Raw genomic sequence first — 21,649 nt, 5'->3', positions numbered from 1 at the left:
TGGAGAGCGGATGACAAATGAGTTTATCAGGTACGTGTGCATGAGCAAATATTTGCGGGCAGAACAGGCTGTCTCTTCATCATGCACATAATAGTAGGCTAACACTTACATAGCGCTGACTTGTGCCCTGCCCTCTTCTAACCCCGTGGGGAAGATAATTTTATTATCTCATTTTACACATGAGGAAGCTGAGTCAGAGAGACTAGGTGCCCTGCCCTTGGTCATAATGCTCATAACTGGCAGTGCCAAGATTTGAAAGCAGGTAGTCTGCCTCCAGAATCTGGGCTTGTCTGCTTTTCAGATAGAGAAAATAATAACCAGGACAACCACATGGTTCGTGAGATCTGCAGGGAAAGAAATATTTGGGAGAGCACTTGATTTACTCTCCAGGCTGGGTCTTTCAAAAGCAAGCATTGGATGTATTTTCTAGTAACTCGTAAAAATATAAAACAAAACGAATTGACAGTGGCATCTGAGAGAGCAAATTTAATCCTGTAGCAATTACTCCTTTCCTCTTAATATCCTATCAGATCTGCACAAAAAAGTAAAGAAACCAGCTTTCTTTAGAGACGGTTACCATACTCTACTCTCCATTTTTCCATTTTTAATGGAACGCAGTGAAAGAAAAGTATGAGCTTTCTTTTGCCATATGTTTCTTTACCTTTACTATAACTAAGTGAAAGCAATAAATGATGGAAATGAAATACACAAAAATCTATATTTATAAAGAACTGACAAAACATCCTAAAAGGAAGGGAATCGCTCCTGCAGTTATGTTTCTATTGGTTATGTTCAGGTGCTTCCTGATGGTGCTGTTTCTGATTTTTTTTTTTTTTTACTTATATGATAATGTCCAAATAAAGTAAATTTTTCAGGAATATGAGAGAATGTTTCAAAGTGTGTTATACAGAATTTTAAAAACAGAATTCGTTTTTATCAAACACAGGAACTGTTATCTTGGAGTTAAAACAAAGCATTACTGATTTAAATGTGACAGGCAACCACATTATATAGTTGTTTTTTTCCCACAAGATGTATCTTCTGTTTGACAATGTTCATACATCATTTTCAGATCCTGACATAACCTGACTGTAAAGATTTTACAACCGAGCTACTAAAGTATGCCAGGGTTCACATAAAAGAAACTCTGGCAATTGGTAAAAGGCTTCTCGATAAAACGGAACACCCTTACCTCAAATAGCTCTGTGAAAGATTGAGAGATAAAGACGTTTGGATAGAAAATGCTTGGCAAAGTCAAAAGTAGCATGCAGCTTTGTTCTGCACCTGAAAGTGAAAGTCACAAACATGAGTGAAGACATTACCTTTGGAGAGCAAGGATGAAAGTTCCCATCCTAAAAGTTTTTAAGAATTAAAAAAAAAAAAAAAAAAAAGGTTCCCACCTCAGTTTGAAAGTGCCAAAGCAAATCCATTAGGGAAAATGAAAACTGTTTCTAGAAAATTTTCCTCAGATTTTCTGGAGTTTGAACAGAGCCACCTTCTTGGAAAGCTGAAACCCACATGATTGTTTCTATTGATCGGGAAGAAAAGCTGAAGCTGCTTGCAATTTAGTTTGTATCTTCGGGAGGGCACAAGAATATTGCCCTCGAGAGTATGGAAAATAATATGCAGACTCTTTAGGAGGGAGCGACAGCAGTCTCCAGTTGTGAGGAAGAGTCTACCCTGCACCTGCAGCTGGGTTCTCTACCCCAAATAGCTAGGAGAATTTTTAGTTAAGACTGGAGAGTCAATTTAAGAAGCCAAAAAAAAAAAAAAAAAAAAAAAAAGAGGAGTGTGTGTGTGTGTGTGTGTGTGTGTACTTACACTCTGCTTATCTTTCTATTTGTCTCACTGAGCCCAGATAACGAGAGATACACGACTTAATAAAGGGATGTAATATCACTAAGAGCTTTTCCTCATCCTTTGTTCTGGCTGGATTTGAAGGTCCGTGTGATTTTACCAACAAAGGCTGCCTATGAGAATCCATGGCAGAAAACAAAGATCAGCACCAAGGCACATACAACATGGGAAATGAAGGAGTGAGCAGCTCTTGCTCCTTCTCCCTTGGCCATCTTCCCACGTCCCAACCTGAGCCTCCCTGCCTAAATCTTGTGGACCGACCTGACAACAGATGTTAGGGCTTTGTTCTTTCATTTTCACATAACAAAAAGCCACCTGGGTTCTCTCATGGAGGGGGGGGCTGGACTATAAGGTTGCTCGTTTGAAAAATTGAAGCTGCACGCAAACTATTCCTTCTCTTTCCTGGCCCTCTTCATCCCTGGGCCACCATGCACATCACCTCTCTTTTATGCCCTCCACCTATTTCGATCTTTTCTGCTCCTTTATAATTTCAGTTTGTTCATGGCTTTGGCTGTTCACAGTCCTCATCCGTGAGATCCTCTCAAAAAAGAAAACTCTATTTTGCTTTGATCTCAGATTTCCAAGATAGAGATTGTGGGTGGCTTCTCTCATTCTTTTGTGTCTGGTCATGGTTCATAAATATTTGGTCACTGTTATGGCTCGAATTGTGTCCCCTCAAAAGATATATTGATGCCCTTACCCTCCTAGTACTTGTGAAAGTGATCTTTGGAGATAAGATCTCTGCAGATGTGATCAAATGAAGATGTAGTCATTGGGGGTGGGCGCCTAATCCATGATGACCAGTGTCCTCGGAAGAAGAGAGAAATTTGGACACAGACACCGAGGGCAGACGGCCCATAAAGACTGAGGCAAATATTGGGGTAATGCTTCCATAAAGGAAGGAATGCTGGGGCTGCCAGGAGGAAGAGACAAGGAAGGATTCCCCCATACAGGTTCCCTGCTGATACCTTAACTTTGGACTTCCAGCCTCTAGAACTGTGAGAGAATATATTTCTGTCATTTGAAGCCACTCAGTTAGTGGTATTTCATTACAGTAGCCCTAGAAAATGAATGCAGGCTCCTTAGTCCATTGTCCAACCTTGATTCAAATATTTGGAGGGTGTCATATGCCCCAAGCATGAAATTTTTACACTTTAACCGAGCTTGTGGGAAGTAAATAGCTGGTGTCCATATCTCTTGTTAAGAACAAACCTGGTGATTATAACTAATAAAAATCTCAAAAAGCAAGGGGAGGGTCTGGTTTTTTTTTGTCAGAAGTGCATGGTGTATTTTCCAATTCCTGGGAAAGGAAAAATTTTCCAAAGGAAGAAAAATCAGTTCTTTCTTCCAAAACTGAAACTAATGAAGTTCTTTGAAAATCTCTTTTTTCTCCCCTCTAGCCAAGTTCTCCTATTTTTCAAGAGAGAATCTAAATATAAGAAAGATTCCATGCTTAACATTGACCATCATTCTTTATTTTTTTAAAAAACTCTTCTGTTCTCATTAGCATCATGGAAGTACTATAACCTGAAATAAAGCCCAAGAAAGAAACAGCCACAATGTGCTATCCAAAATATTTCAGTTAGTCCCTATTATTTTTTGTATTGAAATGTAATTGATATATAAGACCGTGTAAGTTTAAAGTGTGCAATGTGTCAATGTGATACATTTATACATTGCAATATGATTACCATGGAAGCATTCGCTAACACCTTCATCACACCACATGGTGGCCAACATGGCAGTAGAGAAATCAGGAAAGTGAGGATGTGGGGCAGTGGAGAAGAGAAACAGGAGGGACCGAAATAGCTCTGTGAAGGGCCCGATAGTAAAGGCTGTTGACTTTGCAGGCTGTGCAGTCTCTGTGACAAATCTTAGCACAAAAGCTACGCTGGATAACAAGCAAATGAATGGGCATAGCCCCATTACAGTACAACTTTACAGAAGTAGGACAAGGATTGGATTTGACCTGCAGGCCACGGGATCCACAGGATCAGTGCAAACACCTGTGGTTTCTGATGAGGTTCTTCATTGGTCAGCACCCAGCATGGAAGCGTATGACATCATATCCGGGAGGACAGTGCCTCCAATGACCTCTTCCTTGTTTCTCCAGAGATGGGTCTCAGCTACAGTCGGTTACAGCGTATTGGAGCACCTGCTGCCAACGACAGCGCTTTCAAGGCATTCCCCAAAGGAGCCTGGTGCTCCTGGAAGATGCATTAGGACCTTCCTCTGCCACTTGGGACAATTGAGAAACCCTCAGAATTTTAGCGTCTGTCGGCAGTCACACTTTACCATTTGTTGACATATTGTCATACAAATATTCTTTCTCAGAAACAATAGTAGCATGTTAAGAAATCCTTACCGCAAGTATACTTAGATGCAGAAACCAGTACAGGTCCACAGCCCCACAGCAGCTGCACGGTCTGATGTTACCACTGAACAAATGCTTAATGACAGTAGAGGGCATATGAGTGCCCCCTCATGTCTTTAGAGGCAAAAAAGAAATTGGTACCCCATTCTATAAGGACAGGACACAATACATACTGTCACTGGCCACAGAGAGATGTAACATGATGTTATCTGAGGCATTCACAGGATCCATAAAAATCACAATGGCCTTGAACCCGCCAATACATGCTTAGAATGTTACTAGTTGTAATAATGCCTATATAAGGTCAAAGCCCAGATGCCACAGTGTCCTGACCTCTCAGTGTCCAAACATCTCCAGGACCCTGTGCCATTAGATTGCAGCTCAGACCTAAACCACTTCCATTTACAGTGGAAGATTCCATCATAAAACAACGACAACAAACCCGGAAAACAAAAAACCTATTTTAGCCCCTATCCTGCTAAAGATGTGATCTGCTAGCTCTGGGTTATACCAGCTTGTCTGTGCTAAATGTCAAAATTTTCAGAAATTTTGTGAGCCAATTGACATCACATTGTAGTTTAAAATCAGCCTTACTGGGAGTATTTATTTCACAAACATCATGAAATACTACAAATCAGGATCTTTCTTCTTCCATAGAGACTAATGTACAACATTTACCAGAACACCACTGACCCTGTTCCTGCCTTACTGCACCAGCCGGAATGCCCCTTTGTTTTGATCAGATAGTCCATCTTCAACTGTCCAGCCACCTGACCACTGGCTTGCAGCCTCTCAATGCCTCCCATTTTGGAATCCACCTGTTTAATCGTCCTCCCCTTGTCACAGAACAAGAGACAAAGGAAATCAGCTGTTATTCCTTCCAGCAACAACACATCTGGTGTACACATCAGAGAATCCGTCTCATCATCACTCACGATGCTCTTAGAGCAGTAACAGCTGTGATCACCGCAATCATTCTGTGATCCGACCCCACCACCCATAAATCCTCCGAAAGGATGGATAAAATACTTTTAAAAGATTAAATGTAAATGTGAGCAATTGATGAAACTAAGGTAACATTGTGTGTCAAGTATACTTCAATAAAAGAAAAATGGGCATTTGAAACTATTGAGTGACAAATATTTTAATTCGTATTAAGTCAAAAGGAGCACATCCCCCACAAGAAATACAGAGTAAGACTAATTCCTCAGACAAGCTGCTTCTGCAAAGTTGAGAAGAAAGAGCAGCTGTGAATTTTGGCTTCAATCCAGCTTGATAAGTTAGAGATGGTCTGCGGCTGTTCGTGGAAATTTTAATGTTCACAACTCCACTCTTTAAGATCTATAACAGGGATTGTTTATCCCTCGCGGTTTGCAATTGATTTCTCTCCCACAGAAGGGGAAATAAGCCTTGTTCTAACAGTAAACCCTTCTAGACTGCAATAATAACATAAGATGATGAATCCTATTCTTTCATTATTTTTATAACTGTATTCCTCCTACCCTCTCCCCTATGCTTTTTGTGCCTAATGAGACAGAAAAAAATACTGATGAAAAAGGGCAGATTTATCAATAGATCATTCCTGAAATTTACACTTAAAATTTTATTCTGACTAAAAAAATCACCCTCAATAGTCAGCCATAATGTATACATTTCTACCATTAGAGATTCATTCCTTTGGTTTAAAAAATTACTATATTAAATCATCCACATCTTAATATGAGCCAAATTATTCCAAACTGGAAAAACTTACATTCTTCACACTACCATCTTAGTGTGCCCTGAGTTAATGAGGTTCTGGATTGCATTAAAGGAATACATAAATGAGCTTAGATTTGCCCAAGAAAGATCTTGATGAAGGAAACACAGTTCCTTTGAAGTGTGTCTTTTTTTAAAGATTTTATTTATTTATTTATTTATTTGGGGAGGGGAGAGAGAGGGAGAGCATGAATAGAGGGAGGAACAGAGGGAGAGGGATAGGGAGATGATCTCCAGCAAACTCCAGGCTGAGCACCGAGCCCAATGTGGGGCTCAATCTCATGATCCTGAGATCATGACTTGAGCCAAAACCAAGAGTCAGACACTTGCTTAACCGACTGTGCCACCCAGGCGCCCCGAGGTGTATCTGAAGGTAGTACCAGCACGTTTATTCCATGTTGCAAGGTAAGATGTTAGGTGGTATGCTCAAGATCACACCACTAGTAAATGGGAGAGCTAAGAGTTGAGCCAAGATCTAATTTCAAGACTCTAGTCTTTTTCATACATTGTGTTGCTCACAAGGGTAGAAATGAGGGATCGACCTCTGACAATATGCAACAGTCTCAGCATTATGGCTTGTTTTTTGTCCTGAATGACAGCTACCATAGTTTATGAAAGCGTTAACTGGTCTTTGGCAAAAATCTTTGGCCGAAATATGATCAGAGGATTTCATTTTCTGTTTCTTAAAACCCATGTATTAGGGATTAACAGAAAGGTGACACTGAGAGTTCTCCTTTACTAAGACTTGTATTAGTTTTCTGTGGCTGCTATCACAGATTATCATAAATTGTGTGGCTTAAAACAACAGAAATTTATTTTCTCACAGTTCTGGGGACAGAAGTTCAAAATCAAGGTGTAAGCAGGGCCATGCTCCCTCTAGAGACTCTAGTGAGGAGCCCTTCCCTGGCTCTTCCGGCTTCTGGCAGCTGCGGCCATTCCTTGACTTGTAGCCACATCCCTGTCTCCTCTGTTTGTCTGTATTACTTTTCTTTGCCTCTCTGTTGTAAGGATATTTGTAATGACATTGAGAGACCACCCAGATAATCAAGATTATTACCTTCTCTTAAAATCCTTAACCTAAATGCATCTGTAAGCACCCTTTTTCAAATTAAAAACTAGAGGATCAATTGAAAATCTACACAGAATTTATTTAGAACCCCAGAAGTCTCTCCCAGTCCAATAGAAGACAGGTTTATGCTCTTAAAAAGAGTGAACCAGAAGGATTATGAGCTGAAGACATAGGCAGAACTGAGGGTCAGTGTGTTGTACTGAGAATAGGGGCGTTAAGTCAATGCTGAGATCCTTGCTTGCTTCCTCCAAAATGCCCCTATTCTCAATACAACACTTTTCAGATAGGAAACTGACCAAACCAAGAGAAAATTCTGACACATGTACTGACGGGGGGGGGGGGGGGGGGGGAGGTACCTCAGTAAAAAAGCCATTCAGTGATAAGCCTTTCTTATATACATAGTTACCTGCCACCCTTTTATTTATTTATTTATTTGTTTGCTTATTTATTTATTTATTTATTTATTTAATGTTTTTTTGTTACATTATGTTAGTCACCATACAGTACATCCCTGGTTTCTGATGCAAGGTTCGATGATTCATTAGTTGCATATAACACCCAGTGCACCATGCAATATGTGCCCTCCTTACTACCCATCACCGGTCTATCCCATTCCCCCACCCCCCTCCCCTCTGAAGCCCTCAGTTTGTTTCTCAGAGTCCATAGTCTCTCATACTTCATTCCCCCTTCTGATTACCCCCCCTTTCTTCATCCCTTTCTTCCCCTACCGATCTTCCTAGTTCTTATGTTCCATAGATGAGAGAAACCATATGATAATTGTCTTTCTCTGCTTGACTTATTTCACTTAGCATTATCTCCTCCAGTGCCGTCCATGTTGCAGCAAATGTTGAGAATTCGTTCTTTCTGATAGCTGAGTAATATTCCATTGTATATATGGACCACAACTTCTTAATCCAGTCATCTGTTGAAGGGCATCTCGGTTCCTTCCACGATTTAGCTATTGTGGACAATGTTGCTATGAACATTGGGGTGCATATGGCCCTTCTCTTCACTACTTCTGTATCTTTGGGGTAAATACCCAGTATTGCAATGGCTGGTCATAGGGTAGCTCAATTTTTAACTTTTTAAGGGACCTCCACACTGTTTTCCAGAGTGGCTGCACCAACCTGCATCCCCACCAACAATGTAGGAGGGATCCCCTTTCTCCACATCCTCTCCAGCAACTGCTGTTTCCTGCCTTCTTGATTTTTGCCATTCTAACTCTGCCAATCTTTTATTGTCTCATTCTAAAAAATGACTGGAAGCCAAGGATCATAAGGCTTTTGAGGAAAGGTTTCCAACATGAAAGAGAGAAGTTAAGACATCTAAAAAGTAAAAAATAACTCAAGGGAAACAAAAATATTGCAATAAATAGAAACTTCGAAAAAAACGTAATTGAAACCTTCAGAGAGGTAAGACAGTATCCTTAATCCACAATAACAAAACATAAGGCTAGATTTCATTTTTTTATGGCTGAGTAGTGTTCCATTGTATATATATATACCACATCTTCTTTATCCATTCATCTGTCAATGGACTCCTGGGCTCCTTCCATAGTTTGGCTATTGTGGACATGGCCGCTATAAACATTGGGGTGTAGGTACCCCTTCGGATCACTACATTTGTATCTTAGGCGTAAATACCTAGTAGTGCAACTCAGCCACCAAAAAAAATGAAATCTTGCCATTTACAATGATGTGGATGGAACTAGAAGGTATTTTGCTACAAGAAATAAGTCAATCAGAGAAAAACAATAACCATATGATCTCGCTCATGTGGAATTTAAGAAACAACACAGAGGATCATAGGGGAAGGCAGGGAAAAATAAAACAAGACAAAATCAGAGAGGAGGACAAACCATAAGACACTCTTGACTACAGGAAACAAACTGAGAGTTGCTGGAGGGCAGTGGGGTGGGGGGATGGACATCAAGGAGGGCATGTGATGTACTGGGCACTGGGTGCTATATGCAACTGACGAATCACTGAACTGTACCTCTGAAACAAATAATATGTTTATATGTTAATTAGTTGAAATTAAATTTAAAAAATAAAATTTGAAAAAAGAAAGAAAATAAAGTAAAATCAATAAGTTCCATCCTTAAAAAAAAAAAAAACACATGCCTATAAATCTAAGAATACTAAGGGGAAAAAAAGATCTTTGCACTTTACAAATAATATGATGGCAAAATGAAAATCTCAAACAAAAAGGTTTGGAAGCAAAGTTAGCTGTTGCAGGATGAGTAGGAGAGCTGATCCCCAAACCTAACTTCCCACTATTCCCCTCCCTTCCTTCCCTCAATGCCTGCCCCCTATGCGTTCTCACGGATGGTGCCTGTGGTTTAAAGAATTCATCTGTAGCATTCTAAGCCTCCTTAGAACTCTTATATCAAAGCACTCTTACTTCATAAGCAATAAAACTTTATTGCCAGATTCTGCCATTTATCTGGAAATAGAAGAATAGGTTTCCCCTGCCCCCTGTTTCTCTCTTCATTCTTAGATGCTTTCTATGCAATAATTTTATAATACCAATTGCCCACTGGGTGTTTTACTTTATTTTTCCAGGCAGCCCATACCAAATGGACTCTCCTTTATAGCCTTTGGAAATAGTAACTTGAATTAGAAAGAGGTATTGACACGCTCCCAGAGGCAATCCACAGCTCCAGCAGTAACTTCCACTAACACCAGCCAGCTCCAGCGAGGAGGAAGCAGCCCCACCCTGAACCATTCTTGGCTCAGCCCCCCAATCTCTGAGATCATTAATTACCCACTCCTTCAGCACATTTGTGCTGTACTTGTAGGTGCTGACAACACAAGCCTGTCTCCTTTTATATGGTTGTTTGAAACTTTCACAGCAGCCAAGGCTCAGATTTAATCATTTGATTCTGATGCACTTTCTAGAACAAATTGTAGCAGCATTTAAGTACAGTACGACAGGTCTGGGACTGTGACAACCCTGTTGATCAGAGTTATTCCCACAGCCAGGGGGCCCATCTTTGTGAAAAGTTAAATTCCTGGCTTTACAAAGCTTTTACACTTTTAATTTGGTGGTGCCGAAAGCTTTCGCTTATTTTTGTTGTCATCTGATATGTACTAGAGTTTTAGGAAGACCAAATGAACGATGATCAAACTGGTTTCTAGTTGCGCTGAATCAGAAGCATTATAGAAAACAGAAGCCCATTCAAATAGATGTGCTTTAAAAACTGCTATGAGAAAGTTCAATACCTAGACTCATAAAACAAATGTCTTTGAGGAAGTCATTCACACCAGTAAGATGTCTGATCAATTAGAATTTGCCAAAAATGACATCTTTTGGTCCATCAAACCACACACAACGGCTTTGCAATTTATGAACTATATACTTTGGAACACATAAGTTTATCTTTACAAGAGCTATAATATTTATCAGATAGAATTCCCAAAATAATTTTGCATATCATTACCTCATTTGATCCCAAGTGCGGCCCTGATGAATATGCCCGGCAGCTCTTATCTCCCAATTTATAGAGGATGAAATCACTTGTTGTAATGAGTGAAAACGGGCTTCCTTCAAATAAATTTTCCTCCTTTGCATATACCAATGCTTCTAGCAGTAGCTAAAAGCTAGTAGGAGCTCAATAAATGTTCTGGGGGAAAAGAAACATAAAACTCAAGAAAATATTGGTTTTCAAAGTTATATCTTAAGGGATTTCAAAGGAAAATGTTTGCAAGAATAACACACATGGAAAAGTAGTGATGCAACAAGGGTGTTGATTGCCCAGCTTCCTGAAAGAGAGAAAAGGTCTCTCGACTATCCTCTTAACCTAAGTCATCCCTGGGATGACATGTCCGCCTGGCTTGCTGTATCTTTTACAAAATCCCTGGCTCAGAAATCAACAAGATAAATAAGGTAAAACCTAATGTTGGGCTACTTGCAAAAGGCTATTAAAACAAAATAAAGTCAGTTCTACTCTTTTGAATTACCCAAAGCAACTCAAAGAATACCAACAATATGACTTTAGTGGAGAAATAAGTAAAATGTTTTAGCAAATGAAACGGTCCTCATAAGGGTTACTTTGTGTCTATAGCCCGGTGACAGAGGTGGCCCCATAGTTTGGTGATCATCTGTTTCCATGTGTAACCACCTCCACCTCCCACCCCCAGGGTAGGGTCTTGGTCTTATTCATCTCGGTACTGCCAGACCGATCTGATCCCAGTATTGTAGGGACTCCATGAACTGTCAATGAGTAAGTTAATTAACGAATAAATAAACTGCTGCGGACCGGTTGTTGGATGCATCCTGGCAGAGAAGACAGCATCGGCTGCAGAGTCAAAAAAACTTAGGAGGACGTTCCAGCTCATCCAGAAAGAAGCTGCAGGATCTTAACTTCCTCAACTGCCCTGAGTCCCTCTTGTCTCAACTATAAAAGGAGTATAAGAGTGGGAAATAACGCCTGCCCTACGGGGCTGCCCTGACAAGGGAATGAAGGAATGAGGTAAGCATTTTACCTGTTTTCCCTGACACCTTGGATGAACTATGAATTCACTTTAACTATTTTTTACCAAGCAAGCTAAACTTCAGATCTCAAAATACCATAGCCCTGAACAATTAAGTTCTGAAACAGAGTTCAGCTAAATTCACTGTTCTCTTCCAATACACAAGACAGGGGGTGATTAATTAGAAGTGCATGCCAGTGACCACCAGTTAAAATAACAAAATGAATACTGCGTACGTTACCACCCACCAAAACAGCTCCGTGAATACGGTTTTGATGTTAGATTATTAATTTTGTTGAGAATGAATCTTCATTTGACTGCTTTAAGATTAATAAATTTGTCTCAGTAATTTGTTGGAATTTGGACTCCGAAGTGATTTAGTGACAGCAATTTCTACATAGAAAAAGTATGGCTCATGAAATAGCTTGGAAACCAAGATTAAGGCCAGACGTGATTGAAAGAAACACCAAAAAAAAAAAAAATTTCCAAAACCTCTGTGGGAATTCCCTACTTTCACTGCTGCAGAGGATGAAAACCTGGCCTGGTGTGATTTCTAATTCCTCGTAAGCCTTCCTACAATGCAAATGTCACGGTGAAAAATTGGGCAATTGCTTTCAGGAAGGTAAGTTGCCCAGATCACTAGAAAATGTTTTGACATTTAAGTGACCCTTCCATTCTGTTTTACAAAAGAAGTTCCAATTAAGCTCAAAGCTCTCCTCTTATTTACTATCCTGGCCCTAAAAATCAAGGCCATGAAAAGTTGAATATGATTTTTGCTGTGGGAGCAGAGCTGAGTGCTTTGTGAGAGAGAACACGAACTCTCAGCCACCTCCCAAGAAGACGAGAACTGATGAAAATTGCTTTTTGTCTCGAAATTTATCACCATTTCCCCACAGCTTTGTTTTTTTCCCCTTGGCTGTGGCCCAGTACAGATGCTCAATTCAGCCGCTAGTGCTTAGGGAACAGTCTAATGTTGGATGGTTCTGGTCCTGGTTTTGCTACAGATTTATCATGTAATGTCAAATAAGCCTCTTCATCCCTCAGAAACTCCGTTTTCTTATCTATTAAATGAGGGGCTTGCACCAGCTCATTGCTGAGGCCCCTGCCAGCTACGGTTCTGCAGGGTGTGCACTTATGGTCAGGAGTGATGGAAGAAGGTCGAGCCTGGGTAATGAGGGGACTCCCCCAAGGCAGTCTGCCAACCCCTGCTTTCAGAAGAAACCCAAATGGTAAAGTGGAACAACTGAAGTGATCTAAGGCTGAAGAGGGGGACTCCACAATTACTCAACTGAAGAGTCCAGAAATGAGACACAGATCTCAGCAGGTGCAGGTGGGCTCTGGCAATCTAGGGAGTTTGAATTCCAGACTTATTTGAAATAATACCGGACAAAAGACACTCCTGTTTTCTCTTTAGTGCTGTTTAGTATTCTTTCCTTGCAGGTTGCGGGAATCATACCAAAGTAGCTTGAGGGAAAAGGTGGAAATGGTTATATGAATTAAATCTGGACCTAAGGAAAAAACCGAACAGTGAATCCTTCAGGACCCCGGGAAGTACTCTCCTGCTTACGGTCTCTTGTCACTGCTTCCTCTTCCATATCTTGTCCCCCTCCCCCCCATCCCCCGCAGCTCTCCTCTTCTTCCTCCTCTTCCTCTCCCTTCTCCTTCCCCTCCCCTTCTTCTTCTTCTCCTCCCCTTTTCCCTCCCTGTAGGCTCTCTCTACTCTCCATCCACATAGAGAAATAGGAACCACCACTCCTGACTTTAGATGTTACAGTTCTACTCAAATCTAGAGAAAAACTAGCCTTTCTGAATCCATTTCCAATTTCCCTGGATAGAGGTGCTGAATGAACCAGGCATCTATGCTTGTCCAACTGTGGCCAAAAACTGTTGGCAGGGATCGGGGTGGGGGCATTCTGGAGGCCATGTGAATAGACAACAGTTCTAAAATTTCAACTGTAAGGTCTAATCTTGTTAAGTCCTCCTCAGACATACAGCAAACTTCAATCTCCGGATTCCATTTGTCCATTTGCAATGGGTTATATGAATGTTCAGCCTCACTCACCTTCATGATGTCGCTAATGGCCAAAATCGTTTTTTAACTGTTGAGATTGATCTTATTTTTTTAAATAGTGCCATGCAATTAACTGTAATCATATTTTAAATGAGAGCTTTTTAAATGCCTTTCAAAACCTCACTTAATATAGTTGCTGTTACTTGGTTCACATAATTCAGAATATTTGACTCCAAAGATGATTTCCTCCAGAATTTCTTCTTGAAATAATTTCCTTAGCAATACGAAACATTATGCTTCAATTCCCTGATAGGTTATGTTTATAGCTTGCATTATATGGAAATTCCAAATCGATGTCAGGACACTGAGAATAGCTTCAGGAACTGCAGGAAGGAAGAAAGAATTGGAGAGATATTTGAACACCTCTCTCTCCTCAAGAAGCATCAAAGAAATGATTGTTAGTTCCTCTCAGAGATTTATAGAGCCTCTCCTTTCTTAGCTAACAAAACATATCAATTTATTTCTACTTACTCATTTATTCACCCAACAAGTAGTTATTTGCTGTCTACTCTGCAAAAATAATAATTTGCTAGATTCTTTTTTCCACATGTAACCAGATTGGTCATTTGTTACCAAGAGAAAAATGTGTTCCACTATGCCCAATTATGAGTCGCTTAAGAGTCATTAAACTTCTCCCAGAAATATACTCTGTTTTATGAGTTTTTTATTCCTGAGTAGAGAAGCACATGTAAAAAAAAGATTCAAATGATAGAGAAATAAATAGATCAGAAGGTACAAGTCTCCTGTAGTCACATCCCTTCCTCTGTTAAACTGTTTGCTTATAAATTCTGATCCATTTTTCCTATGCCTGCACTGATACAAATTATATATGCATGTAATTAACAAATTAACAAATGCACATAAGACACATGTACACATTTTTATAATAGAATCAAAATGTACATATTATTCTGCAACTAACTTTGGTCACTTGTCAGTGTATTATAAATATTTGTTCCTAGTTACCTCAACCTTTTAAAAGGCAACACAGTAATCCATTACTTGAATACAGCAAGCACCTTTCAAACTATCTCCTAATTATACTCATGGTAGGTTATTTCCACTTTTTTCTGTACGAACGTTGCTACGATAAACATTTCTTATCTGCATATCTGTTTGCTTGAGTCAGCAATTCCAAAGAATGAAATCCTAGAAATGGAATCACTACATCAGAGTATATACAGTTACCATTTAAGTAATAGCTGCCAAATTACCTTCCAGAAAGCTTTGACCAATTATAACCTCACCTAGAATTCATGGCGATGCCTCGTCTCTACACCCTGGCCAGTGCTAAGCGTCTAATGAATCACTGCTGCTTGTCCAGATGAAGAAAGGTTATTTCAATGTTTTAATTTGCATTTCTTAGCAACACATTTTTACCTATGATTTTTGGATTTCTTCTGACACTACCAATTTATTTTTCTTTGCTCACTTTCTATTGGATTAGTCTCTTTATACTGATTTGAGCGTGCTTTCCATAGCTTTGCTGTTAACCTTTTGTTGTCTGCACATTCATTGCCTTTTGTGTAACCTTTCTCGGTTTCGATGGCTTTTTAGCAGGCCTGCGATCTGAAACTAATATAAATACGTGATGTAATCAAGAATATCCTTTTCCCCCCTTTGTCTCCTGGTTTCCACCTCATACCTGCCTATCTTAGCTTTCTGTGCTGCTGTAACAACTCACCACAAACCTGTGGTTTACGACAAACACAATTATGAGCATGCCGTTCTAGAGCTCGGAAGTCTTACGCTCAAGGTGTTGGCAGGCGGCATGTCTTCCGCAGGTCCTAGGGCAGAATCTATTCCCTCTCCCGTTCCAGCTTCAGAGGCTGCCTGCATTTTTGGCTCATCACCTATGCTCCTTCATCTATAAATCTAGTGGTGGAGCATTTTCAAATCTCTCTCCCTCACCTACTTCCTTTAACGAATCTCCCATCTCTGTCACTGATGCTGACCCTCCTGCTTCCCACTGATTAAGACCCTCGCGATTACATTGCACCCACCAGATAACCCAGAATAATCTATGCATCTCCATTAATTAAACATCCCTACTTTAATCAATCTGCAAAATCATCTGGTTAGTAAGGTCACACGTTACTAGGCTTCAAAAAGTAGGATATGGACATCTTTTACTGTGGGCTTTGATTCTGTCTACCACACTTCTCCATCAAAGGATTATAAACCTTACTCCCTATATTATTTTCTAGTATGTTATGGTTTTGATTTTTTATAATTAGAAAAATCTAGGCTTTATTTCAGTATAGTATGGACATTTATTTAAACCTCATAAAAGGGGCGCCAGGCTGGCTTAGTCAGTAGAGCACGTGACTCTTGATCTCAGGGTGATGAGTTCGAGTCCCACATTGGGCACAGAGCCTACTTTAAAAAAAGTTAAAAATAAGTAAGCTTCATAAAAAATATACAAATAAACTTGCCTCTCTTGTATTTCTAGTTCTTTCCTTCTTTCTTCTATAAGCTTGTAAAGTCCCACACTGAACAAACAAACAAAAAGTGCTCTCGCCCCTGTAGCCTTCTATTTACGGCCCCCACTTCTGCTTCCCAACTGCGCTTCTCTGGGTGCTAGCGTGAGCTCCGGGTGACACCACCTCAGTCTGCACTCCTCAGCCCATGGGAACGAGGCTTCTGCCATCTCACATCTTCTCTCCCTGGAGTTCCCAAGTGTCCTCCTGCCCACCCCCCCCACCCCAGCCCCCATCTCATTCTCCATCCTCACAGCTGCTGCCAGAATGTTCCTCCCCAAATTCAAACCAACCATGTCTCTTCCTGGCTGAAAACCGATCAAAATGTCCCCACGGCCTGCAGGACCCGTCGCAGACTCCGTGGGGAGGTGTGCCTGACCTGCAGGTTTGACCAGTGAGGACCTGTCCAGGTGTCCCTCTGCCAACCCCTTGTGCTTCGTCACACGGAGCGATGTGCGGTTCTGAAGATGCCCGACGTCTTCTTGTACTTCAGGCTTTGAGCCTTGCACTCCTCTACCCGACATACCCTGCCTTCCCCACATCTGCGGGCAAACGGCCACCATCTCCCAAGACCCAACTCCAGAGCCGTAGTCCGTAGGGTCTTCCCTGACGAGCCTCCCTACCTCCCGATCCCATTCTCATGGACCAGACTTACTATTACCTTATCAGTGCCTTTGTTAGTCTCTGTAGTTTACAGAGACTAGGGAGATAGCGCAGGGATTGTTTGGGGTGGCTTTTACAGTCTCTCGAAGTTGATGTGCTTCTCCGCCCTAAGCCAATCAAAATAAACACACAATTACAGAAACACAAGGTGCTTGCCATGCAAACGACTTCTCCAGGTTAAGTCCCGAGGAATGGGTTCAAAGCAACCAGTTCCTCTCCCTAAACCTCTTTATATCTGTCAGGCATGAGGGCAGGAAATATATCCTATTCTATGTACATAAATGAGAAAGGGATTGATGACAAGAATTAAGTGCTGATAAAATTGTTGGAAGGGCTGTAGGAGAAGGAGCCAGGGGGTGTCCATGGAACTACCGGGTTCAAGAACACTCTACCATAGGGGTCAGGCAGACCCTGCCTTCAACCCCACTGCTGCAGGCACTACAACTGTCTTACGAATCCCACAAAGCGAGAGACAGAGTGGTTTCGGCTGCTGTAACTGCCCCTCAACATTCGCGACCCTGAGCCTCGCGGACGCGTACATGGCTTCGGCCTCTCGTCTCCTTTCCAAGTCGCGATAGGTAGCACCTATCTAACACAGAGAATATTAGCTCCAAGAGAGTCTGGGGAAATGAGACTCAAGCTTTCTAGCCTTTTGCAACATAAGACAGGACACAGAAGGAGGTGGGAATGTTCAGAGGCGGGGACATTTACAGCCAACTGACCATCCCAAATCACCCCTCTTCATAAATATTTCAGAGCCAGCACGGCTCTGTTCACATCTATCTGAGTACTTGGAATAGTCTCCTGAGATTGTCTAGTGTCTGCTTCCCCTCACAGGACCTCGAGGTTGGCGACAGTTTCAGCTTCGTCTCTAACCCACAGCACCTCAAGACCGATCGCCAAGCAATGCCCGCAACGGAGAATGAATACACGTGCACAGAGGGCCGCACGATCTTGTATACATATCCTTCCTGCCTCACTACACGCCCCTTGTCCTACTTACCTTTAAGACATGTGTGCAAAGCAAGAGAAAAAATGCACCTATCTCAAGGGCACAGATTTTGGAGGGAGAAAGGTCTGTGTGCAAGTCTGGGTCATGTATGATTTTGAGAAATGTCTCCTCACTGAGCTCAGTTTCCTTACCTTTCCTTCTGTGAGGGGCTTGTTAGAAATGTTGACGAAGGCAGTGCAGGAAAAGCCCATGACAGATGCTGAGCCGGGGCGAGGTTTTTGCCCCTGCTACCGGGTCTACCCTATCTACGTCTCTTAGTCCATCTCACGTAGCTGCAATCAGGAGGATAAGAACTAAAAATAACGGAATATGAAAGACACTACACAGAACATCAACCTCAACTTTTTTCTGCTGTAACTAATCATCTTAATTATTTTGTCCCTTTAGAGTCTTTTATCTGAATATTTCAAAGGATGTTACAAGCATGAATTATGATACATAACTGATAACTGGAGTAGCTGAGGCTTGGGGGCTGAGTGATTTGTCAGTTGTCTCGTGATCCTCATAAAACCAACAGCCTACTGGGTTTTTTGCTGTGCTTTCTTTTTCCCCCTCTTCTTTCTTCTTTTCTTCCTCTTCTTCTTCCTTCTGTCCTCCTCCTCTCCCCTCCTCTCCCCTCCTCCCCCTCTACTCCTCTTCTTTCCTTCTCCTCTCCTCCTCTGCCTGCTCCTCCTTCTTCCCCTCCTTGGTAGTAGTAGTATTTAGTCGTTGCTATTTAAAAGCTGATGATCTGCTTTTTAAAGATGGCTTGTTATTGAGTGCTCTGACCAAAATTACATGTTTAAGGGCAGAGAAGAATAAGAACTAGGGAGAAAGAAACCAAACTACCAGATCACTCTTCTGCTTCTAACCCAGTAAAATTTAGGGAACATTTTGCATTTTATCATATAGTTTATTTTGTCCTTAGATTCCCGAAGCTTCAATCTTTAGCACATTAACATGGTGTGGGGGTACATAGAGCCAGTTTTATCTCCAACGCTGCCTGTAGTTAGCTCTGGGACTGCATTGAGTAAGTATGTAAGATTGACAATCTCCAGGTTTTGACGTCTCCTGTCTGAATTGATTGAGCTGAGCGATGTCCATTCCAGCTCGGTGGTTCTGTGAGCCTTTGTGCACAACTCTGAGGCCTGTGGACAGTGAGGACCAGCAGCACTTTTCATCAGTGGCGGATAAGAAGCCAAACATATAGTCTCTTTGCCTTCCATTCAGAGTAGTAGAGGCAGCAGGCAGCAAAGAGTGAATCACGATTAGTCCTGGCCAGGGCCAGGGCCAGGACAAAGAAACCACCAGGCTGGGAGCTGAGAGTGGCAGGCAGAGGCCACGTGGAGCTGGGGAGGAAGCTGAGAAGGCAGCTTATAGCCGAGATGCCGAGATGCTCGCTCCCGGCCTGGCAGGCGCCCAAACCACTGAGCTACTGGGGATTCTGTTTAGTGATGCAATCTGCGGGTCTTCACTCTAATCATATGCCAAATACTTGAAATGGGATTTTTATGCAGGAGCCTTCCATATGATGACTTGGGCCCTTCCGTGAGTACACTAAACTGTGTCAGCATGCAAACTAAAGGAAAAGTGTAAAAAAAAAGAAAAGAAAAAGAAACCAGAACGTGATTACACTAAAAAAGAGACCTTTGAAAATGGGTAATCCAACTCTTATTCACCCTTATCCCCCTTCCTTTTTATGGATAATAGAAATGAGAATGAAAAGAGAAATTAGTGATTTGCTCAAGGTTATCCAGCTTATCAGAATCTGAGTTGACTTAAGCCATCTGATTCCTGGATCAAATCCCACTAAAGTATAGGTTATATTTGTATATGCCTTTGTGAATTATACTTGGCTACTTCTGGATTCAATTGGAATCAGGAAAAAAAAAGGCACAAAAAAACAAAAATCAGTGTGCCACTCCAAAGTATATATTCAGACCGGACTTGACCCAGTCTGTCTGATCTAACTTGCCCCAGGAGGGTTGGAAGACCCCAGGCTGGAAGCACCAGGGGTCCCAGGGCCTCCTATTGTGAAATCTTCATTGGTTCCATTGTCTTCTTTGGTCTTTCGGTTGCCTGTTTTCCATGAAGTCCTCTTACATTTCCAGCTCTGCCCCGGGAATTTCTGACCCTATAGACCAGTCCAGCTGGGGAAATAGGACATTTCTAGTCAGATTTGGCGAAGTAATAATATATTTTTAAAGAAAACCTGAAAAATCCCAGTGGCTTATTCAAAACCAAGTATTTATTTCTCACTTATGAGTCTACAGGTCAGCTGGGGCTCTGTCTTTGTTCTTTGTGTGTTCTCACTCTGAGACATGACACAGGCTGAGAGGAGAGCCCCTATCAAGGTCCTGTTCTCATGGCAGACCGCAAGAGCAAAAGGCGGAACCAAATCGCACAGCATACGTAAGCTGCTGTTTGCAAGGGCATAAATCACGTCCACATGCATTCCATCAGCCAAAGAAAGTCACATGGTTCATCCTGAGTATGGGACATACTCCTACTTAGAGTCATGGCAAGGGTGGAGATGTATGATATTCGTACAGAAGGAAGACTAGGTAGTTGGAAACAATAGTGAAATATACCACAGCATAAAAATGCTGGTAGGTGAATGATGCTTTCTTGAAGCATAAAAAAAGAGGCAACCAGCTGTACCTGGGGCAGACCGGTTAAAGAAAGTGAAAAACATAAAAATTTGTTCCAAGGCCTTTGCAGCGTGAATAGGAGTTTTCCAGTCTTAAAAGATTGCAAAAGCATTCTACATAGGAAAAACACCACGAGCATTAGCATGAACACATTGAATACCGTATTGTATTCAGAAAACTGAGTAATCTTCTAAGAATGAATCACATTTTTGCCCTTTCATCCTAGCTAGATAACAAGATTCTTCAGAGTGTAAAACACACACACATACACACACTTAAGATTCAAGGGGGATCACAGGAGAAAGGCGAGGTTTAGGAGATGGAGTTGTTTACCTAGATTCCCTAAAACTTTCTCAAATTTCTGAGACATGACAATTGGCTAAGGATTCAAAACACCACAGAGTAATGGGAGGGTGGGGATAGCTTAGCCCAAACTTGGCACTAAACGTTCTGAGAGATGAGGAAAGAGAAACTGTTACTTACATGGGTCACTATGTTCAGAATATAAAAACAAACTACAAGAGGGTTCAGTTCTAGGCAAAATGGAGTAACTCTCACCACCCTGTCTCTCCCACTGAATATGCAGCTATAAATCTGGACAGAATGCAGGGAGCAGCTATTTAAAGACTTTGAAAGGTAGCAGGAATATCAGGAAAGCAGATTTATTAAGTATCTAGAAAAGTAGCAGATATATTAGGAAAGCAGACCAAAATCCAAAGTATTGCTACACTGATAGTGAGTTTACCATTGTTTTTCTCCAGTAGCTCCAGCCAGGACTTGAAGGAAACACTGGAAGAGGCAGGTAGCAATGAGAACAGAGAGAGCCCCCAGAAGAGACCACTAGTTCAGCTCAGGGAGTGGGAAGGAAGTCTGCTGGTACCAACAGCAGCAGCATCCAGAAGAGCACACATCCAAAACTCTGTGGAAGGAAGTTTCTTCCCTAATTGGAGGAGCTGTGGTCCCAAAAGAATGCGGTAAACCTCTATTGTTTTTTTTTTTTCTCTTCCTTTCCTTCCACCTCTTGGCCCCAGATACAAGCACAGTCATGGGAGTGCGTGGCAGTGTGTGGTAAAGACCTAAGTTCCTGACTGAAAGACTGAAAAGAATATCTCTAAAGAAGTGGAAAGCACCAAGGAGGTCACTGAGATGGAAGAACTCAGGAAACTGGTTCCATAAGGTAATTTATGACCACTGAGACTCACCTGGAGCTGGACATGGGTGGATCTTATCCTAAACAGCATAGTAAAAACTTTAAGAACT

General features: G+C 41.5%; 1 protein-coding gene across 3 annotated transcripts in view; it reads right to left on the bottom strand.

Moving 5' to 3' along the window:
* LOC123801137 (uncharacterized) overlaps positions 1-21,649 on the bottom strand; it is a 41,337-nt gene that overhangs the window by 330 nt on the left and 19,358 nt on the right. For all 3 annotated transcript variants that reach the window (XR_006782124.2, XM_087865071.1, XM_087865072.1), the window contains one exon: positions 1,193-1,284. The gene's annotated coding sequence lies outside the window, so the exon portion shown is untranslated. The remainder of the gene's footprint in view (positions 1-1,192; positions 1,285-21,649) is intronic.

Source organism: Ursus americanus, chromosome 10 (assembly GCF_024610735.1).
Source record: "Ursus americanus isolate L20-20 chromosome 10, mUrsAme1.1.p, whole genome shotgun sequence".
Taxonomy (NCBI): Eukaryota; Metazoa; Chordata; class Mammalia; order Carnivora; family Ursidae; genus Ursus; species Ursus americanus.
This window is presented reverse-complemented; position numbering and strand designations above follow the sequence as displayed.